The sequence below is a fragment of the Monodon monoceros genome, unplaced genomic scaffold (assembly GCF_005190385.1).
Source record: "Monodon monoceros isolate NGI ecotype Baffin Bay Population unplaced genomic scaffold, NGI_Narwhal_1 Super_Scaffold_7, whole genome shotgun sequence".
Taxonomy (NCBI): Eukaryota; Metazoa; Chordata; class Mammalia; order Artiodactyla; family Monodontidae; genus Monodon; species Monodon monoceros.
Genome location: NW_021703784.1, coordinates 1,333,449 through 1,356,692, shown reverse-complemented (window position 1 = coordinate 1,356,692; position 23,244 = coordinate 1,333,449). Strand labels below are relative to the sequence as shown.

General features: G+C 43.9%; 1 protein-coding gene and 1 non-coding gene across 2 annotated transcripts in view; both read right to left on the bottom strand.

The window, feature by feature from the left end:
- The window catches only part of OPCML (opioid binding protein/cell adhesion molecule like), a 1,074,524-nt gene that overhangs the window by 690,296 nt on the left and 360,984 nt on the right, over window positions 1-23,244 (bottom strand). The window lies entirely within an intron of this gene.
- LOC114887859 lies at window positions 1,114-1,229 on the bottom strand. The gene has a single exon (XR_003791620.1). It is a non-coding gene; the product is annotated as a U5 spliceosomal RNA (small nuclear RNA).

The window sequence follows — 23,244 nt, the reverse complement described above, 5'->3', positions numbered from 1 at the left end:
ATCCCTCAGGGAGAGAGAGGACCCCAGCTGCCCAAATGGCAGGCTCAGCTGTTACCTGGCGTTTTGCAATTACACTGAAGCGAGGGCTGGGGGCTCCCAGGGCGTAGAACCTTTCCACAGCCAACGTCCCTCGGTGCTTAGATCACATTCCAAACCACCCGTGGCATCGCTTCCTGGTGGTTTTCTAAAAAAGCTCTCAACACCCAGGCCTGCCCACGTGAGGGTCTCTTCCTCCCTGGGAAGCTGGCCCTCTGCTAGAGAGCTAGCCCATCCACTGAAGAATCCAAAACCACCTGACTCAGTTCTTTTCCCCCCAGCGTTGGTCTAACAGCGGGAGGCAGATGCCTGATGGAAGCATCTCTAGGCTGTACCCTGGGTACCTTTCATGTTAAGCCTTCATCGTCTCCTCTCCTTATTGCCCAGGTTAGAAGCAGGAAGCCAAAGGGGAGAACACTGGTTTCTCCCTGCTGGCACAGTGAGGTGACTGCCCCAGGGATGTCCAATATCACACACCTGGTTCCATCTAGATTCTGAAGTTAGAGTCCCTTTAAGAAGAAGCACATACATACAAGTAAGCCCAGGAGACACGTTCGCACCAGCTGACACTCTCCTTCATTCACAGAGAAGATGAAGTGCCTACTCTTTGGTTGGAGGACACTGGGGGAGAAGGAGTGGGTCTTAAGAGGCAGGGGGTTGATTAGGGCCCAGGAGTCACCATGGTTGCCCTGCAGAGAGGATGCCTAGAAGCATCTCATCCAGAGAGCTCAGATCCAAGGTCCGTGCTCCACCCTAGCAACATTTCAGGTCCCCATCCGACAGGTTCCTTCTCCACGGGAGAAGAGGCTGAGCAGACTGAGACCAGAAAGGAGATGGGTGTCATTGTCACCATCTTCACAAGTGTGTTCGTGCCCCATGTAGTTCATTTTTATTTGTCTAAAGATGTTGCCATGTGCAGGTTGATCTGCCAAAAAATGTGACAAAATAAGCGATCTGATAAATGTCTCCTAATCATGAATTTTTTCTCTAAATTTTATAAAATTGTGTGTTTTAGTGGTTTTAGCCCTTCTCTGCTTCCTCATGTCACTGGGAACTTTTAATTTTTTTTTTTTTTTTTGCCTCACAAGAGTAAGGCCTCAAAAAATTGGGTAAATACTCAGAATTGTTCCTCTCCATGGAAATCTTTAGTAAATAGCGAAAGATTTATATGATCTGAAGAGAAACCAGAGTATACTTTTATTTTTATAACAGATTATGCAATTATGACTATTCTCCCACATAGAATTTAGATTAAATTTTTCATGTCCAAATATTTGGGAAATTTCATCCATTGGGGAAAAGGTGTCTTTCACCTACTGTTGTTTTTAATTATCAGCATGAAAAGATCTTAAAAGGCTGCCTGAAAATTAAAGAGAAAAACCATTTGTCAGGGAAGCTACTCCAACACGTCAGAGAAAAGAAGTACTATTGGAAATGTACGGAGCAGAATGAAGAATTCACAATGGAGAACTGAGGACGAATCCAGTTTGAGAGATGGGCGATGGACAGAAAAGAAGGAAGAGAAGGGAAGTCTGAGGAAGGAAGAAGAGCCAGAAGGATAGTAAAATGCTAAACTTTGCAAAAGAAAGAACCTAGGTTTCTGGGAGTAGACGACACAGGCATTGCATTGCCTTGAATCGTGATTTTCTCATCTCAGAGAACTTTGCACCAGCACCGTTTCTTGGGTCTTTCCAGAAAATTGATACAAGATGAGATCAGATCTTACTGTTTATCCCACTACTTGCTTAGCATAGGTTGCTAAGGGTTTCTATTTAAAAAAGGCCTGTAGTGAATGTGCCCTTGAGGGGAAATTTGCCTCTTTTACTACTGGGAAGGCCTCTCAAAGACAGAGTAGAGGATTGGATGAGAATGAGGAAATTTTTACTTTGAGTAAAGACCAAGAGGCTGAGAGCCAGGCTCTGCCTCCTTCTGTGTTTTCCTTTGTTTTCTCATCTCAAATGCATCACCTTCCTCCTTCCCTGGACAGAGACATTTCGCAGTTTCTACATTCAGTGCTATCTTTTCTTCCCTCCCTCACCCTTCACTCCATCCCACTGCCATCCAGATTCCATTCCTACACAACACTAACCTTCAAGGTGCTCTGGTTTGTAAAGTTTAAAAGATAAATTTTTACGACCTGTCTTCTTCTTAGTGATCATTTTGACCCCTCTGTCCTTGAAACCCTTTCCTACTTTGGTTTCCATGAAACCATCTCCTAAAATGTCTCCCAGTCCTTTGGCCACATCCTTCCTTTCGTCTCCCTGGACTTGTACAGTTTCTTGTGTGTGTGTATATGTGGTCCCCAACACGCCCTGCCCTACCCTCAACTCTGCTCACTTCACACATCACTGTTCATTATCTGCTCCACACCCTTGTCACCAACTGCATGGACCAGTCTACTATATATAATCTATACATCTATATCTGGGCCGGAGGTCTTCTCTGAACCCAGATTTATTCAGCTGCCTACTAGACATCACCACAGATCCAAATTTAAACCTACATCTTCCCCCAGAGCCTGCTCTCAGCTTGTTCCTCTTACCCCAGTCCCCATTTTGAGCATGGCTCTTCATCCACCCAGCTTCTAGAACCAGAATCCTGGGGACCACCTCTGCCTACATCTCCCTCCCTCCCTCCCTCTCTCCCTCCCATCTCCCAAGTCTCAGGTATTAACAGATCCTGACCTTTCTACTTGTTGAGATTCTCTCAAACCTCCCTTTTCTATGATCCCATGGTCTTAAGGTCAGGCCCTCATCATTTCTTTTTTCTTTTCTTTTCTTTTCTTTTTTTTCCTTAAATTCAGCTGCACCATGCAGCATGTGGGATCTTAGTTCCCTGACCAGGGATCCAACCTGCACCCCCTGCAGTAGTAGCATGGAGTCTTAACCACTGGACTGCCAGGGACGTCCCCTCTCATCATTTCTTATTTAATTTATCAGAATGGCTACTAATGGCTACACTGTGCCACCAGTATTTATCTCTTGCCAGAGTCCATTTTCTTGGCTATCAAAGCATCTTTACAAAATGCATATCTGATCATTTCACTCTGCTGCTTAACTATTTTGCTGTCTCCCTTTGTTTTTGAGGATAAAATCCTAATTCCTTAGCATGGTAGACAGGACTCCACATTTATAATATCCCAACTAATGTCCATCCTCATCTCTTTGCTCCCCCTCTTACCTGGACCCTTCGCTCTAGCCATCTCAAGATCCTAGCAGCAACCTGAAGGCATATATTCTTCCAGGAGCCCCCTTTCCAGCCTGCACAGACCAGCTCTCCCATCACTGTCTGCGGGAAGGGATGGCTCCTTTGGTTCTCCTTCTCCAAGTCCCTATAATTCCCAGAAACTAGCTCTAGGACAGCACTTGCCATGTGCATTCAGACACCCCTGTCTGCTCATCTGACTGTCCCACTAGGCTGAGAGGTTCTTGGGAACAAGATCCCTGTTTCTGTATCCCTTAGTAGCATGTCTGCCACATCATAGGAGCTAATAAAAAGTTTGCTGAACTGTTTACAAAATGAAAACAATATGTAGTAGTGTACCACAAAACTACCTATAAAGAATTATGAAGAAATCCAATGTTTATTTTAAAAGATGTCTTCCAAATAATATTCCTTGGGTAAATGGTTATTTTCATTCCCAAAGCAAAAAAAAAAAAAAAATCTAATATCTAATTTAAAAGACACACACACACAAAACAAAACCAAAACTAGAATGGGTTTTTTTGTTTTGTTTTGTTATGAATATTTTGCCCAAAAGATCTGACCCAGACATCAAGCAATTTATGTCACCCTGGAGCCCAGACCAAGAAATCGAGAAACTCCATGTCTCTCCACCCCCTTCAGCAGCTCTCACCTCTAGCCTGTTCCCTCTTCACCCTTGCATCTCTGTCTGTGAAACCACTTAGAAAATGCACACCCACAGCCGTGTGGAGGTTTCAGATGCCGGTCTCCAGCTACACGTGCACATTTGCATTCTGCTTATCAGGTCACCCAATGGCAAGATCTTCACAGGAGCCGGCAATTCTTCCCTCGTACTGAAGCTGATGAGCAAAACAGCTCTTGCTGAAGGATAAGAAAGCCGGGGCGTGCGCGGCATGCCGCAGTCACCACCGGCAGCCTGTCATCACTGTGGAGAACTGGCACACAACCTTATGGAGTAAAAGCTGCAGAAGAAACTTCTGCCTTATCGGGTGTGCAGGAAGCATCTCACAGGCCATGGGGACCAGGGGACTGTCGCCGGCCCAGCCCTTCCACAGCCTCCTGGAGAAACATCAGCTGTCCACTTCTAAGCAAAGGGAGAATGTTTTATATCCACTTTGGGCTCCCTTTTCATCTCCAGACCTGCCTCATGGAGCTGACTTTTATCACCTGGTAGACCAGCAGCAGGCCTGGCAGGGCAGTCCTTAGCAACTCCCGACCTTCCCGCCTTTTCTCGAGGCCCCTCTTCCCGCCTCCCCCATCTCTCCTCCCTCCCTGGTTAGCAGGCCTTTCCTGGCTGCTGCTAGATGCAGCGTCTCAACCAACTCACGCAGGGGGTGAAGGAAGCTCATTTCAGAGCCAGTAATCAACTCCCCTTCTGGATCAAACTGCAAACTCAGATTGCACCAATCTGTCTAAACAACCCAAGGAAAATGGGACCTAAATTGCAATTTTGGTGTGTCCACCTAGCTCGCTAATTTAATTTTATTTTCTAAAAACCTGAGACCCAGTGTGCCTCCTCTGCACTGATCCAAGAAACTGAGAAAAGAGAAAAACACATGTCCAAAGCCAACTCATACTGCCAGCCCCACGGGCACTGGTCCTGCAGGAGGCTGCACATCCAGGATCCGTAATCAGGTCTCCAGTGAGGGCCAGCAGGAAGTGCAGAGCCCCAGGAAACTGAAAAATAATAGAGGAGAGGAGAAACAAACACTTCTGCTTTGTCTTAAGTGTACATTTGGAACTCGGGAGAAAGATAAAGGTGGAGACCAGCCATTCCAAGCAGGGGCAGGATGCTGGGTCTGGTTTGGAATTTGCCAACAGGGCCTGGAGTATCAGAGTCTTGTGTCCTGAACGCTTAGTTTGAAAAGGTGGGACAAGTCTCTTCTCATGTTTCAATTTCTCTTGAAATGAAGGCCTTCCCTGGTACCCAAAGATGTTTGTGTTTCAGAACAAAATATAAATGAGAGGCTTAGATGAGAAAACCGAAACCAAAGCCAAACGTCATCAGCAAATGATAACTATAAGCAAGGTGTCGAGAGTACAAGTACCATATTCCTAAGTGTCTCAGATTCATTTCTGAAAGCAAAGCTCCAAGAGGTGTGAAAGTCCCTAATTAGAAAGGGAGGAAAGTCCCAAAGAACCCAGCACAGGCAGGCATGCCGCTCACTCCATCTGGACAGCAGGTCTCTCCCAGGGCCCGTGAGAGCCAGGAAGGCTGCCCACCTGATTTGCACCAGGAAACGATGCCACCCATGTGACACACTGACTGCCACGTGCCACTCATCACAGACTTGTTAAAAATAGTGGCCTTATCGCCTAGGTCCTGAAGTGACCCCGCAAGTCCTGCTTGCCTTTGCCTCCTGTCTTCTGAAAACACTCCCAAGCTGACCGAAGGCGAATTAAGGTATCTGCCTGATCGCGGGTGAGACCGAGGCCACGGGGGATATTTTTTAACAATCTTCACAGACCCAGTCACTTGAAAACACAACTGGCCCATTCTCTATGTTCTGGCAAGCGCTCTGCACGTTGCTGGCTCCTGTGGTCAGAGATCTCTGGGGTTCAAGGCAGTCAGGATGGGAGAAGTGAAGCTGCAATAACAGATGACCCCAACTCTTGAGCACACTTGGCACTTACTCTGCACCAAGAGTGGTAAGGCAGCCCCTTGTTGGTCTAGTGCCTGTCTCCCATTCCAGGGAGAGGAGAGGTCTGGTGAATTAGAATTTCTCCTTGGAATTGACACCATTGTTTCTGCCCTTGACCTGCCCTGCCCCTGACCTTGGCTAAAGCAAGTTCTACAGGGAAGCAACAATCCATCCTCCCACAGAGAAGGCAGGCAAATGTCTGCAAACACAGCTGCAATCTCCTCCAATACTAGTCAGTGCTTTGTCACTTTTGGGATAAGAAACGTCCCCACTGTTGTGGGATCTCTCACAAAAGCACTGTCCTCCAGTCCAGTCACAAAACGAGCTCAAGACCGTGTCCCCACCATGACCACTCCAGCCACAGTGCCCCACGCCAGCCGGGTTATCATCAGAGGGTTTCTGTTTCTGTGAAACACTTGCTACCTGGCCTTCTTCTTGGTACCCTGTGGTTTCAGCCTGGTCTTGGGAATAGAGAGTCAAAGGCAGGGGCCACAAACTATGGAGAAAGAACCGCTATCATAAGCCCATCTTGGCCGAGTGAAGGCTGGAGGACATGGGTTTGCTGCATTTTATCTTTATCAAACAAACCCAACAGGAGGGAGGATGTGTTCTATTATGTTTTATTTTCTTCAGGAATTCAAAAGTACCCTCACCAAAGACCTTCTAGGAACCTCTACAATGAAATGTGCAGCCACACCTCATGTCTTGTCCCCAGATCTCTGGATTTATGATGAACGGAACTGATCCTGCCCAGCCAATCTGGGAAAAGGAGCTGAGGGGGTCAGCCCAAGGGGAGCAGACACTCCCCAGCCTTGGTGCCCTTGGTAGGAGGAGAAGAAACAATACATAATAACCAAGCACTTACTGTAAACCAGGCACTCATGTCCGGCCCCACTTCCTGCCCCAAGAATGCACAGATCGCCGCCCATTAGCACAAGGCTGCTGTGAACGGGTGCTTCCTCTCATTGTGTCTGTCCCCTCCCGGTCCGCGAGGCCCACCAGCCTGACGGGTGGTCCACCTTATGCATTTCCTCCTGACCTTCTCCCCCGATTCCCAGCTCTACGTTTTCCTGACCTGGTGCTATGTCGCCATGGACCCTCCCAGACTTGGTCTAGGACCCTTCAAGCCTCGCCAGGACTTAGCCCCATCTTGGCAGGATGTGCTGAGGCCACGAGAAGCAGAGACCGCATTCGTTCCTGAAAGAGGTCTGGAGAAGTCGGATGAAGCACAGGAAGAGAGCGCAGGGAACGTGTAGAGCTCTGGCTGACACAGGCTGACCAGCTGTGCAGACCTGGGGGCTGCCCTGGGCACCGCCTGGCCCAGGTGCACGAGCCTAACGGAAATTCAGCAGCCAGAGAGGCCATGGGTCTGGGGATTGTGCCACTGCTGGCTTATGTAGGAATCCTCACACCAGCTATACGAAGCCCGATCCGATGGTAAATGATAGCTGCCACTCTCGTTCTGACAGTATCCACATGCAGAACCTTTACAGCTACAGCCAAAAGGGGATAAGGAAAGGGTCAGTGGTCGGGTCAGCTGGAAAGGTATCCCAGAGGCTGGCTACCTTCTCTGTTCTGTCAGGGACTTAATTTGCTTAATGCACATGCCCTTGTTTCTTTCTGTAAAATCAGGAATTAATCTGTTTCACTGATACGTATACTAAAAACCAAGAAGCATCTCCCAGTCGTGAAAGCATTTTCGACTGAAAAAAAGAAAGCCGAGTTTGAGTCCCGACCCTGTTAATAACCAGCCTTGTGATCTCGACGGTACCACCTTGAGCCTCTGTTTACAGTTTTAGGAAATAGGCATGTTGATAAGGGCCCTCCCAAATCCCGAGGCTGTGAGGAAGATAAACTGATAACGTGAGCTACGTCTGTGATAACTCTTTGAAAACTGCTCTCCAAGTGTGAGACAATACCCACGCAGTAACACTCATTGTATTTATTTGTACGCTACTTCTTCGTGTGTTTCTTTTATGTGTCTTGCTATTCTTGTTACTTTAGAGCACCCTGGCCAAAAGCCAGGCTATCCTTAATTTGGGGTCTCCTTTTACAACACGGTGCAAATGTCAGAAGGTACTCAGCACATGTTCCTGGAAGACCAGTTTATAGGACATTCTGGAACCACTGTTAAGGCCAAGGTTAAGCCCATAATGTGACCACTATAGGGTAAAATTTGGGTAGATAGAAAATGCAATAAGCCTGAAAGCTACTGATCCCAGAGCACCTGCTGACGGAATGTGACCCAGTGCTCAGGAATGAAAATTCTCTCCCTTCAGTCCCACGAAGGAAGCAAAAGGTTCATCCTATCAGCGCTCAGGGCACGTCAGGGAAAGTTAACAAGGCCGGCGTGATTAAGGAGTAACAGTTTGTTTGCAGGTTACAGACCGATCATCGCATTGTATCTGGAGGATGAGCTTCTTCCGGTGGATCTCAGCGCAGGGTCCCTTCCCTCCATCTCTCTGGCTGCCCGGACTGCGCCCTCTAGTGGCTCCTCCTTCTCCAAACATTTCCGCACAGGTGTGGAAGGAAAGATGGGATTTCATTTCCCACCCGATTTTCCTCCTCAGTGGTCCAAGGAAGTGCCCCTGAATCCTTTAACTGTGTTATACTTATATTAGCAGAAAAGTAACAGCTCCAGTTCAAATGAGTAGGCACCATGCCCGATCCCAAATTTCATTCTGCTTTTGCTACCACAGGCATTTCAGCCAGACTTGCATTAAAAACCTATCATATGGGGCTTCCCTGGTGGCACAGTGGTTGAGAGTCCGCCTGCCGATTCAGGGGACGCGGGTTCGTGTCCCGGTCCGGGAAGATCCCACATGTCGCGGAGCGGCTGGGCCCGTGAGCCATGGCCGCTGAGCCTGCGCGTCCGGAGCCTGTGCTCTGCAACGGGAGAGGCCACAGCAGTGAGACGCCCGCGTACCGCAAAAAAAAAACCCCAAAAACTATCGTATGGCTTTCAACTTAATGTCTGTGGGATATGGATAAATTCTCTTCTGTTAGTGAACCGAATAAGGTTTCCCCCCTTCTATGACTGCATGTTTTATACCAACATCTCTACTCAACACAGCAGCCATTGTGCTGGTTCCGTAAAGGGCAGGGCTTCAAGCCGCTAACCCATGAGCCAACATGCCCTGTGTTAGCCAAGTTGCTACTAAAAAGAAGTCACCCAAATCAGCGGCTGCAGTGCGGTAATACAGGCAGCCCCTTGCCTGGGAGGCACTGGCACAGTGACAGGGGCTTTCCAGGTTAGACAAGTAACTAAACCTGCCTGTCTTCCCAAGCCCCATGCCCCTTCCCCATTTATGGAACGAAAATCTTAATGCCTATCTTGCAGACTATGCTAAGTATTCACTTAGTGTCTGGAACCGAGGCCTGTGACAAATATTCCTCGAATGAATGAATAAATATTGAATCCATTATTTGGTAAAGTTCCATTATTTGTAAGTGCTTTAAAAAGCCAGCTGGAGCTCTCATCCAAGGAAAATGTCCAAGATGAGCAGAATGAGAAAGAACCTCACAGGTGAAATGGTTGACCCAGGGCCACCAGCTGAGATCTAGGGTGACAGGACCCATTTCTCTAAGCTTCATTTGAATAAGGGGACAATTGCCCCCTTGCAGTGCTACAGGGGTGAGGGACATTCAGTGGCTCAAGATTTCAGGGGTAAATACAAGACCCTTTCCTTGACTCCCAGTTGGTAGAAGGAGTGCGATTATGTTTATATCCCCCTGTGCTGAGAGGCGTGTGTATTTCACTGGCTTTAGGTCCCTACCCTTACATAAAATGTTGATTCCGAATTCCAAGGCAGACCCACACCCTGCGGAACCCCGTGTGCAGGCATCCACTTGCTGCAGATGAAACTTGCGAAGCAGAGAAAAGAGTCTTTCAAATGCTTATGAGAGCCGGCTTGCAAAGCTCCTTGGATGCCTAGTGTTCTTTTTTTTTAACATCTTTATTGGGGTATAATTGCTTTACAATGGTGTGTTAGTTTCTGCTTTATAACAAAGTGAATCAGCTATACATATACATATGTTCCCATATCTCTTCCCTCTTGCGTCTCCCTCCCACCCTCCCTATCCCACCCCTCCAGGTGGTCACAAAGCACCGAGCTGATCTCCCTGTGCTATGCGGCTGCTTCCCACTAGCTAGCTATTTTACGTTTGGTAGTGTATATATGTCCATGCCACTCTCTCACTTCGTCCCAGCTTACCCTTCCCCCTCCCCATATCCTCAAGTCCATGCTCTAGTACGTCTGTGTCTTTATTCCCACCTTACCCCTAGATTCATGACCTTTTCTTTCTTTTTTTTTCTTTTTCTTAGATTCCATATATATGTGTCAGCATATGGTATTTGTTTTTCTCTTTCTGACTTACTTCACTCTGTATGACAGACTCTGGGTCCATCCACCTCATTACAAATAGCTCAATTTCATTTCTTTTTATGGCTGAGTAATATTCCATTGCATATATGTGCCACATCTTCTTTACCCATTCATCAGATGATGGACACTTAGGTTGTTTCCATCTCCTGGCTATTGTAAATAGAGCTGCAATGAACATTGTGGTCCATGACTCATTTTGAATTACGGTTTTCTCAGGGTATATGCCCAGTAGTGGGATTGCTGGGTCGTATGGTAGTTCTATTTGTAGTTTTTTAAGGAACCTCCATATTGTTCTCCATAGTGGCTGTATCAATTTACATTCCCACCAACAGTGCAAGAGTGTTCCCTTTTCTCCACACCCTCTCCAGAATTTATTGTTTCTAGATTTTTTGATGATGGCCATTCTGACCAGTGTGAGATGATATCTCATTGTAGTTTTGATTTGCATTTCTCTAATGATTAATGATGTTGAGCATTCTTTTTTTTTTTTTTTTTTTTTTGCAGTATGCAGGCCTCTCACTGCTGTGGCCTCTCCCATTGTGGAGCACAGGCTCCGGATGCGCAGGCTCAGCGGCCATGGCTCATGAGCCTAACTGCTCCACGGCATGTGGGATCTTCCCGGACCGGGACACGAACCCATGTCCCCTGCATCAGCAGGCAGACTCTCAACCACTGCACCACCAGGGAAGCCCATGTTGAGCATTCTTTCATGTGTTTTTTGGCAATCTGTATATCTTCTTTGGAGAAATGTCTATTTAGGTCTTCTGCCCATTTTTGGATTGGGTTGTTTTTTTGTTATTGAGCTGCATGAGCTGCTTGTAAATTTTGGAGATTAATCCTTTGTCAGTTGCTTCATTTGCAAATATTTTCTCCCATTCCGAGGGTTGTCTTTTGGTCTTGTAATGTTCTTAAACAGCATTTTAATGATTTAAGGATAAATGAACTAAAAACCCGTGGATTTAATTTCCCTTGAAATACATTTACATTTAAAAATTAAGGGGGAACATACTCGGAGCAAAACCTATTTGTGATCTGGTGGCAGCCGGAGCACTCGGAGTGAACCGAGTCCAGTCCAGCAGGCCCGCTGCAGCCATGCAGTCTGGCTCTCAGCAAAGCCGGCAGAGGCTTCTGACATGGGTGTCCGTCCCCCAGCTGCTGGAGGACAGGGATTTGCCATCCCAAGGCTGTGCTACTGAGGCTCTGCATGAGGGTCTGCCTGCTCAGACCACAAGGGCCAGGTTACGGTGAGCTCAGGGGAGGCCCCTACTGTTCAGCCAGAAGCCCTGATGTCCAGCGTGGTGGCCACAGCCTGGAGCAAAAGGCTCCCCGCATGAGGAGTCTCGTTTAACGGAATTCCTGGTGCTCACCTGGGTTTTCACAAGTACAGTACAGAGGTTTTGTTACACAGATTCCACCAACAGCGGAGGTAATATATTTCCCCCGAACTCCAGAAAGTTCCAGGGAGCAAAACTCGAACTTACCCTGCTGCGGAAACTATTTACAAAGCGTTTACTCTGTACTGGGTACCGTAAATAATCTAGAGAGGAGTTAAAGTGCATGGGAGGGGCTGTGAGGAAGACGGAGAAGTAGGAAGACCCTAAGCTCACCTCCTCTCACAGGCACCCCAAAGTTACAACTATTTGCAGAACCACTGATGAATAAGACCAGAACCTGCCAGAAAAGAACATCTACAACTAAAGATATAAAGAAGGGACCACAACAAAATGAGATGGGTAGGGGGGCAGAGTTGTGCTGTAGTCAAGTCCCATAACCCTGGGTGGGTGAGCCATAAACAGAAGAATAATCACAATTGCAAAGGTTCTGCCCAAGGAATGTAGGGTCGGAGCCCCACATCGGGCTCCCCAGCCCAGGGGTCCTGCTCAGGGAAGATGAGCCCCCAGAATGTTTGGCTTTGAAGGGCAGCAGGGCTTCTTTTGGGAGACCCAGAGGGCAGTGGGAAATAGAGACCCCACTCTTAAAGGGCACACACAAAATCCCACGTGCTCCGGGACCCAGGGCAGAAGCAGTAATTTGAAAGGAGCCTGGGTCAGACCCAACGCTGATCTCGGAGAGGCTCCCAGAGAGGCAGGAGGCCACTGCAGCTCCCCTGGGACACAGGCACTGACAGCAGCCATTTATGGGAGCTCCTCCTACCACATGGACACTGGTACTGGCGAGTGTCATTGTGGAATCCTCCCTCTCGGTTATTAGCCCCGGACCCAGCCCCATCTCCATCCAACAGCCCGTAGCTGCCAGTGCTGGGACGCATCAGGCCAAGCAGCTAACTGAGCGTGGGCACAGCCCCACCCACCAGCAGACAGGCTGCCTTAAGATACTCTGAGCCCATAGCTTCCCCTGGACACAGCCCTGCCCACCAGAGGGCCCAGAACCCTGCCCCAAACACCACTGCACAGGCACTAGACCCAGGAACACCAGGGCCCTGCAGCCAGGTCCCAGGACCCAGCTCTGCTAACCAGTAAACTAGCAATAGACCCAGGAGCTGGCTTCAGCCAACAGGCCTCCTGGACACTGACTCCACCCACCAGTAAGCCAGCACTAGCCCCAGGGCCCCCATGGGTTCTGCAGCCAACCACCTTGTGACCCAGTCCCACCAATCAGTAGCCACAGCCTCAGTACAAGGCAGGACCTGGCGACTGACCAGGACAAGTACCAGCCACACCTACCAGACCACCCACATAGTCAGCCCATCACAACAGAAAGACCCAGACAGCCCTCATAAGGGGAACCCCTAGAGCAGTGGTCTAGGGCTTTTTGGCACCAGGGACCAGTTTCATGGGAGACCATTTCTCCGTGGACCGGCAGTGGGGCTGGTTCGGGCATAATGCAAGCGATGGGGGGGATGGTTCAGGTGGTAGCGTGAGCAGCAGCTTAGGTGGTAATGCAAGCAATGGGGAGAGATGGGGACCGGCAGATGCAGCTTCGCTCACTCGCCCGCCGCTCACCTCCTGCTGTGCGGCCCAGTTCCTAACAGGCTGTGGACCGGTACCAGCCCATGGCCTGGGGGTTAGAGACCCCTGCCCTAGACCATATAGCCCTGGTGACAAGAGGGGAGTGCACTGCTGGGACACATAGGACATCTCCTAAAAAAAGGCCACTTCTCCATGGTCAGGAAATGTAACCAACCTATCAGATACCAGATACATAAAAAAACAAAACAAAACAAACAAAAACCCCCAGCAAGTTAGGCAAAATGAGGCAACAGACGAACATATTCCGAATGAAGGAACAAGATATAACCCAGAACTAAGTGAAGTGGAGACAGGCAATCTACTCAAGAAAGATTTCAAGACAATGATCATAAAAACGATCAGAGAACTCAGAAGAACAGGTGAACAGAGTGAGAAGTTAGAAGTTTTTAATAAAGAGATAGAAGATATAAAGAACAACCAGAGACGAAGAATACAATAACTAAAATGCAAAGTGCACCAGAAGAAGTCAACCGTACACTAAATGATACAGAGGAACGGATCAGCAAGCTTCAGCAAGCTTAAAGGCAGAGTAGTGAAAATCACTGAAGCTGAACAGAAGAAAAGAAAAGAGAATAAAAAGAAAGGAGGACAGTATAAAAGACTTTGGAGACAACATCAAGCATACTAGCATTCATATTATAGGGGTCCCAGAAGGAAAAGAGAGAGAGAAAGGGGCAAAAATCATATTTGAAGAATAAATAGCTGAAAATTTCTGTAACCTGGGAAAGGAAACAGCCATCCAAGGCCAGGAAGCACAGACAGTCCTAAATAGGATCAACTCAAAGAGGAACATACTAAGACACACTGTAATTAAAATGGCAAAAATTAAAGATAAAGAGAGAATATTTAAAGCAGTAAGGGAAAAACAACAAGATACATACAAGGGTGTGTAAGGCTACCAGCAGACTTTTCAGCAGAAATTCTGCAGGCCAGAAGGGATTGGAACAATATATTTAAAGTGATGAAAGGGAAAAACCTACAGCCAAGAATACACTACCTGGAAAGTTTCTCATCCAGGTTTCATGGAGAGTTCTAAAGTTTTACAGACAAGAAAAAGCTAAAAGAGTTCAGCATTATCAAATCAGCTTTACAGGAAATGTTAAAGGGACTTCTCTAAGTGAAAAAGAAAAGGTCACACTAGAAACATGAAAATTATGAAAGGAAAAAGCTCATTGGTAAAGGCAAATATACAGTAAAGGTAGTAAATCAATCATGTACAAAGCTAGTAGGAAGGTTAAAAGACAAAAGCAGCAAAATCAACTATATCCAGAATAAGCAGTTAAGGGATACACGAAACAAACAGGGGCAAAGTATGACGTCAAAAGAGTAATCGTGAGGGGAGGAGAGTAAAAATGCAGGGCTGTTAAAATGCAGTTAAAATTAAGAGAGCAGCAACTTAAAATAATCGCATACATATGAAGATTGCTACATCGAGACCACATGGTAACCACAAACCAAAAATCTATAATAGATACACATACAAAAAAGAAAAAGAAATCCAAACCTAATACAAGATAGTCATCAAATCAGAAGGAATTTGATTTGAAGATAAAGGAACGAAAGTAACTACAAAAACAAGCTTAAAATTTTTTAAATGGCAATAATTACATACATATCAAAATTACTTTAAAAATAAATGGACAAAATGCTCCAATCAAAAGCCACTCTATAGTGGCTGAATAGATACAAAACCAAGACCTGTATATATCCTGCCTACAAGAGACTCACTTCCGATCTAAAGACACACACAGACTGAAAGTGAGGTGATGGAAAAAGGTATCCCATGCAAATGAAAAGCAAAAGAAAGCTAGGGTAGCAATACTTATATAAGACAAAATAGACTTTAAAACAGACTGTTACAAGAGAGAAAAAGTACATACATAATAATCAAGAGATCAAACCAAGAGGAAGATGTAACAATTGTAAATATATATATGCACCCAACATAGGTATATCTGAATACATAAAGCAAATATTAAGAAACAGAAAGGTAGACACTGACAGTGACTTAGTAATACTAAGGGTCTTTAACACGCCATTTACATCAATCAACAGATCATCCAGGAAGAAAATCAATAAGGAAACACTGGCCTTAAATGGCACATTAGAACAGATGAACTTACTAGATATTTACAGAGCATTCCATCTGAAAGCAGCAGAACACACATTCTTTACAAGTGCACCTGGAACATTCTCCAGGATAGATAACATGCTAGGTCACAAAACAAGCCTGGATAAATTTAAGAAAACTGAAATAATATCAAGCATTTTTTTCCGACCACAACACAACAAGACTAGACATTGACTACAAGAAAAATCACTGCAAAAAAACACAAACACGTGGAGGCTAGACAATAAGCTACTAAATAACCAAAAGATCACTGAAAAGAATCAAAGAGGTAACCTAGAGACAAGTGAAAACAAAACCACAATGATCCAAAATCAATGGGATGCAGCAAAAGCAGTTCTAAGAGGGAAGTTTTTGTTGATGAAATTTCACCTCAGGAAACAAGAAAAATGTCAAATAAATGATCTACCTTACACCTAATGGAACTAGCAAAAGAAGAACAAACAAAACCCAATATTAGTAGAAAGGAAGAAATCATAAAGATCAGAGCAAAAATAAATAAAATAGAGAAAAAAATTTTAAAAATCAATGAAATTAAGATCTGGTTATTTGAAAAGATAAATAAAATTGGTAAACCTTTAGGCAGGCTCATCAAGAAAAAAAGAGAAGCCAAATCAATAAAATTGAAATTAAAAAAGAAGTTACAACTGACAACACAGAAATACAAAGGATCACAAGAGATTACTGTGAACAACAACACGCCAATAAAATGGACAACCTAGAAGAAATGGACAAATCCCTAGAAATGTACAATCTCCCAAAATTGAGCCAGGAAGAATAGAATATATGAACAGACCAATTACCAGGAATGAAATTGAATCAGTAACAACAACAACAATAACAAAAAAACTCCTAACAAACAAAGTCAATGATCAGAGGCTTCATGGTGAATTTTACCAAACATTTAGAGAAAAGTTAAGAGCTATCCTTCTCAAACTATTCCAAAAGAGTTGCAGAGAAAGGAATGCTACTGAACTCATTCTACAAGGCAAGCATCACCCTGATACCAAAACCAGATAAAGATACCACAAAAGAAGAAAATTAGAGGCCAATATCAATGATGAATAGATGCAAAAATCCTCAACAAAACATTAGCAAACCAAATCCAGTAATACATTAAAAGGATCATACACCATGATCAAGTGAGATTTATCCCTGGGATGCAAGGATGGTTCAATATCTACAAGTCAATCAATGTGATACACCACATTAACAATAAAAAAAAACCATATGATCATCTCAATTGATGCAGAAAAAGCTCTTGACAAAATTCAATATCAATTTATGATAGAAACTCTTCAGAAAGTGTGTATAGAGGGAACATACCTCAACATAATAAAGGGAATATATGATAAGCCTACAGGTAACATAATACCCAATGGCGGAAAGCTGAAAGAATTTTCTCTAAGATCAGGAACAAGACAAGGGTGCCCATTCTTGCTACTTTCACTCGACATAGTATTGGAAATTCTAGCCTCAGCAATCAGACAAGAAAAAGAAAAAAAATGGAACCCAAATTGGAAAAGAAGTAAAACTGTCATTGTTTGCAGATAACACGATACTATACATAGAAAATCCTAAAGACACCCCCAACAAACTACTGGAGCTCATCAATGAATTCGGTAAAGTTGCAGGATACAAAATTAATATACAGAAATCTGTTGCATTTCTATACACTAACAAACTATTGGAAAGAGAAATTAAGGAAACAATCCCATTTACCATTGCATCAAAGAGAATAAAATGCCTAGGAATAAACCTACCTAAGGAGGTAAAATACCTCTACTCAGAAAACTGTAAGACACTGATGAAAGAAATTGACGACCACCTAAACAGATAGAAAGATATGCTGTGTTCATGGATTGGAAGAATTAATATTGTTAAAATAGCCATACTACCCAATGCAATCTACAGAGTCAATGAAATCCCTATAAAAATGCCAGTGCATTTTTCACAAACATAGAACAAACAATTTTAAAAATTTCTTTGAAAACACAAAAGACCTTGAATAACCAAAACAATCTTGAGAAAGAAGAACAGAGCTGAGCTGGAAGTATCACACTCCCTGACTTCAGACTAAACTACAAAGCTATGGTAATCAAAACAGTATGGTACTGGCTCAAAAACAGACAAACAGGTCAATAGAACAGAATAGAGAGCCCATAAATAAACCCACTTACTTATGGTCAATGAACCCAGGACAAAAGAGACAAGAATATACAATTAAGAAAAGACAGCCTTTTCAATAAGTGGTGCTGGGAAAACTGGGCAGCTACATGTAAAAAGAATGAAATTAGAACATTCTCTAACACCATAAACAAAAAGAAACCACAAAGGATTAAAGACCTGAATTTAAGACTGGAAGCCATAGAACTCCTAGAAGAAAATATAGGCAGAACACTCTGACATAAATTGCAGCAATATTTTTTTTGGATTTTTCTCCTAAGTCAAAGGTACAAAGAAAAAGTTAATAATTAACCTTAAAAGCTTTTGTACAACTGAATGGGAGAAAATATTTGCAAATGATATGACCAACAAGGGGTTAATATCCAAAATGTATAAATATAGAACTCAGTATGAAAAACAACCTGATTAATAAATGGCCAGAAGACCATTTTTCCAAAGAAGACATACAGATGGCCAACAGTTACATGAAAAGACGTTCAACATTGCTAATTATCAGAGAAATGCAGATCAAGACCACAATGAGATAATAACCTTACACCTGTCAGAATGGCTATCATCAAAAAGCCCACAACTAACAAATACTGGCGAGGATGTGGAGAAAAGGGAACATTTGTACACTACTGGTGGAAATATAAATTGGTGTAGACACTATGGATAACCATATGGAGGTTTCTTTAAAAACTAAAAATAGAACTAGCATATGACCCAGCAATTCCACTCCTGGGTATAAATCCAGAAAAAGCAAAAACACTAATTTGAAAAGATACATGCATCCCAATGTTCATAGCAGCATTATCTACAATTGCCAAATTATAGAAGCACCCTAAATGTCCACCAACAAATGAATGAAGAAAATGTGATATATATATGCAGTGGAATACTACTCAGTCTTAAAAAAAGAATAAAATTTTGACATTTGCAATTATATGGATTGACCTGGGTAGTACCGTGCTTAGTGAAATAAGTCAAAGACAAATACTGTATGATATCACTTATATGTGGAATCTATAAAAGGAAACAAACTAGTGAATATAACAAAAAAGAAACAGACTCATAGATGTAGAGAACAAACTAGTGGATACCAGTGGTGAGAGGGAAGGGGGGAGGGGAAATACAGGGGTAGAGGACTAAGAGGTACAAACTACTATGTATAAAATAAGTAAACTACAAGGATATATTATACAGTACAGGGAATATAGCCAATATTTTATAATAACTATAAATGGAGTATAGTCTATAAACGTTTTGAATCACTATTTTGTATACCTGAAACGAATATATTATAAATCACCTATACCTCAATTGAAAAATAAGATAAAGTACCTGGGAGTATGTGAGTAGGTTATATACAAATACTACACCATTCTATATACAGGACTTGAGTGTCTGTGGATTTGGGTATCCATGGGGGTCCTGGAACCAATCCCCCAGAGATACTGAGGGACAACTGTTCTCATTCCCTCTTTGTCTCTGAACCTGGAGCTTCACACTTCCAGAGTTTTAAAATATTGTCTAATTTCTCATTTTTAAAGAATCCATTGGAATAAACTTCCTCCAATTTCCTGCCTAATTAATGCAATGGCCTTTTCAATGAGGGTGGAGGTTGTGCCCTCAGGTCTTTGTTCCTTGGGTTTCATGCTTGTTTTACCACACAGCACCAAGTGAAGGACAGAAGCTTCATGGCAGGCCCCTCTCCTCCTTATGTATCTGATACTTGTCTATCCCTCAAGGTTCCCCTCCACAGTTTCCTCCAAGACGATTCTTAGATAGCTGTGGACCACAATGGTCCCTGGACCCTGAGATCCAACACCAGAGCCTCTGACCCATTGTTCCCCAGCTGCGTACCACCTAGACAAAAGGAGTTGGAAGGCGATGGAATCCATCCATAAAGGAGGTGGATGCCTTGATGACAGCGACAAGGAATCTTGAGAGATTTATTGAGTGCCCACTGCATCAGCTGCTAGCCCACAAGCTTTATGTTTTCTCTCTCTCATCACTCAATTCATTAATCGTCAGACACTGACAATTAGATGAGTCTCTCTCTTCTTCCAACCAGTGGTAATTCTCTTTTTCACAGAGTGCTATGGGGGAAAATATAAAATAATTAAGGACCGACCACTGCCTGAAAGATTCTCACAGGTCAGTGAAACAGGGAGTGTTTTAAAGAAATGAATGATAATAACTAACATTTATATAGTAATTCCTAGGTACCAGGAGCTGCTATATGTTCCCTACGTGTATTAAGTTGTTTAATCCATGAAAGAATCGTATGAGGTAGGTATTATTAACATCCCATTTTGCAAGTGATGGAACTAGGACAAAGAGATTAAATGACCTTTCCAAGGTCATGCAGCTAACAATGGCTGATCTGAGTCAACCCAGGAAGGGTTTGCACTTTTAACTCTTCACACTACTGTGTGTGTGGTATAGTTACTAGTATAATATTGGCATATGCAATGGGAGTACAGAGGAAAATCAATGACTTCTGCTGGGAGCAGAAATGGGGGTGACACGAGACTTGGGAGAAAGATCGTATTTGAGTTGAGAGTGTAGGTGTGCAATATACCCCGGCTTTATGAGCAGACTGGCTCCAAGCTGTGCCTGCTCTTCATCAGACCTACTCTCCCCTGACAAGGGAGAGTGTGCAGGAGGCTGACCTGACAAACTCGAGAAGCAAACCAATTTGGATACTAAGCCCAGGATAATTCAGATGTGAAACAGATTAAACTCATTTGCAATTACCAGAACTGCTCTCTTTGCGGGGAGCACGCAAACCTTTTAGTAATCCCGTTCAGTGCTTATCGGCATTGTTTTGGATCACTGCCTTTGCATCGTCTGCATGTTATCTAGAAGGACAGTGTGTGATTAATGGCAAATGAACTTGCATTCCCCCCCCCCCGTGTTTAGTTGTCCCTGCCCTCTTACTAGGATTCTCATCAGAATAGTGAAATAGCAGCATATAGAAGCAAAAGGTAAAAAGAGTTATACTAAATAGCCACAAAACGATTTAGGAGAGGTGCTGAAAAAGCAGAAAAGTACACTGTCTCCTTTAAAAGTGATAAGATTTAGAGCTGGGTGGTTAAAGCCGGAAGCCTGCTTGGGCACTAACTGGGCATGTGTCCTCTCCCACTGGGGCTTTGTTTGTTTGTTTCCCTCTTCCGTAACAATGGATTCATAATACCTAAATTGTAGAGTTAATGAGAAATGCAAAATAAATAACATAAGGGAAACCGCTAGACCCGTGTTGGGGGTTACTGGTAAACACCATCCTATTTTCATGCTGAACTTTGTGAAATTCCAAGCAGATCTAAAAGCTGGTGGCTTTCTAATTTGGGTCAAGAGGTCCAACTACAGTGAACCTTGTATAAGGCCCATTCTACAGGCTCACAATGTTTTGGGGCATTTCTTTTTTTTTAATTTATGTTTTATAGAAGTGTAGTTGATTCACAGTGCTGTGCCCATCTCTGCTGTTTAGCAAAGTGACTCAGTTATACATACATATATATATATATATATATATATATATACACATTCTTTTTCATCTTCTTTTCCATTATGGTTTATCACAGGATATTGAGTTTATTTGCTGGTGCTATACAGTAGGACCTTGTTGTTTTTACCCATTCTATGTATACCAGTTTGCATCTGCTAATCCCAAACTCCCAATCCATCCCTCTCCAACCTCCCTCCCCCTTGGCAACCACCAGTCTGTTCTCTATGTCCCTGATTCTGTTTCTGTTTCATAGATAAGTTCATTTGTATCATATTTTAGATTCCCCGTGTAAGTGATATCATATGGTATTTGTCTTTCTCTGTCTGACTTACTTCACTTAGTATAATAATTTCTAGGTCCATCCATGTTGCTGCAAATGGCATTACTTCATTCTTTTTTTATGGCTGAGTAATATTCCATTGTATATATGTACCACATCTTCTCTATCCATTCATCTGTCGATGGCCATTTAGGTTGTTTCTATGCCTTGGCATTGTAAATAGTACTGCTATGAATCTTTTCGTCATGTATCTTTTCGTCTGGATATATGTGCAGGAGTGGGATTGCTGGATCACATGGTAGCTCTATTTTTAGTTTTCTGAGGAACCTTCATACTGTTCTCCACTGTGGCTCCACCAACTTACATTTGTTTTGGGGAATTTCTTGCAACAAGGTTCTTTCTCTACCTTTCTCCTCAGGCTATAAACATGCCTGAGAGTTTCCATTCCTAAGGAAATCCCAGTTCAGTGTTAACATTTCCTAGATGTCCTTCCACATAACCTGCAGGAGGACAGCATCCACTCTGGGGTTCTCAGTGATCACCCACACACTGGAGACCCCAATCCCGTCTCAGCACAGACCTTCTGCCACAGTGAACCAAACACAGTAAGTCTCCCTCTTAACTCCTCACCTGACCACCTCTTTCCCAGTTTTCCCATCTCAGTCGACATCTACACCCAGTCACCTCAGACAGAAATTTTCTTTTCTTTCACACCCCGTCTATCTGGGTAGATACTGTTTTTGCTCCTTTATCCATGGAAATTACAGAAAAGAGTTCCCCCCTTAGGGTATTACATTCACTTATCTTTCTGTGCTTTTAAAAGACTATATGCAATCTAGAAGGCATGCCAACCAATTCCCATGGAAAAGGGACAGAAGTGGTTCAGCTATGCAGCGCTTCCCAGTAAGGAAAGTAGAAGAGACCTCACTTGACTGGGGGTGGGAACCAGAATGTTCTATGTCACTTTTAGTGTCCCTGAGCCAGCAGGTGGATCACCTCCCTGACCTGCACGGCAGCAGCGATGACACTAGTGAGAAATGCCAGGGCTGTCCATTCCCCTTGGAATGAGGATGCCTTGAAGTTGGAGAAAGAGCTGTTAGCAAAATGGCCTCCAAAAGGTCAGATGCAGGAAAACTGGGGATGGGAGGAGAGTCAATGAGTGAAAAGGGAAGCAGAGAAGATAACTCTGGCAGCATGGTCCTGTGTCTTCCAACTAGTTGATCGGAAAGAGCCAGGCACGATGGTTTTCATGCGGTGCAAGTTTGGGGGTGGCCAGAGGCCAACAGCAAGTGACAGAAAACTGTGTCCTGAGAACAAAGGAAGCTGAAAGCCAAGAACAAAACTGAGGTCAAGCTGACAGAGCTTTAAATAATAAAATAAGGAAATATAAAATATGGTACAGTTGAGGAAAGTTATGGGGAATTGCTTGATAGCAAACTTTGGTTTGTTCCATTCTGCACAAGAACACATGGACCACATCTTTCCAGAGGCCTCCAGGAACCAACAGCTCTTCTAAAAGTAAAACTCAATGGTGCAAATGTGAGTTGGACCACACAGACCTGTCCACCCTCATCTCATGCACCATGTTCACTTTACGTTCTAGGAATTGTGGTACGTTCCTCACGCTTCCTAATCCGTCTCCTTACTGTCTGATCCCATGGGAAAGTAACTATGACTATTCCATCTTTACAGATAAGGAAACCGAGACACAGATACATCTAGCAACTTTCCCAAGCCACTCAGCTAGAAAGTGACAGAGTGTGGATTTGAACTTAACCAGTCTGGGTCAGAGGCTAATCACTTTATCACTTTGTCACATTAGTTCACAAAAACTACATGAAAGAGGGAACAGTAAATCCTCCTTTTCTGGAGTTTAAAAATGAAACAAATACATAACAA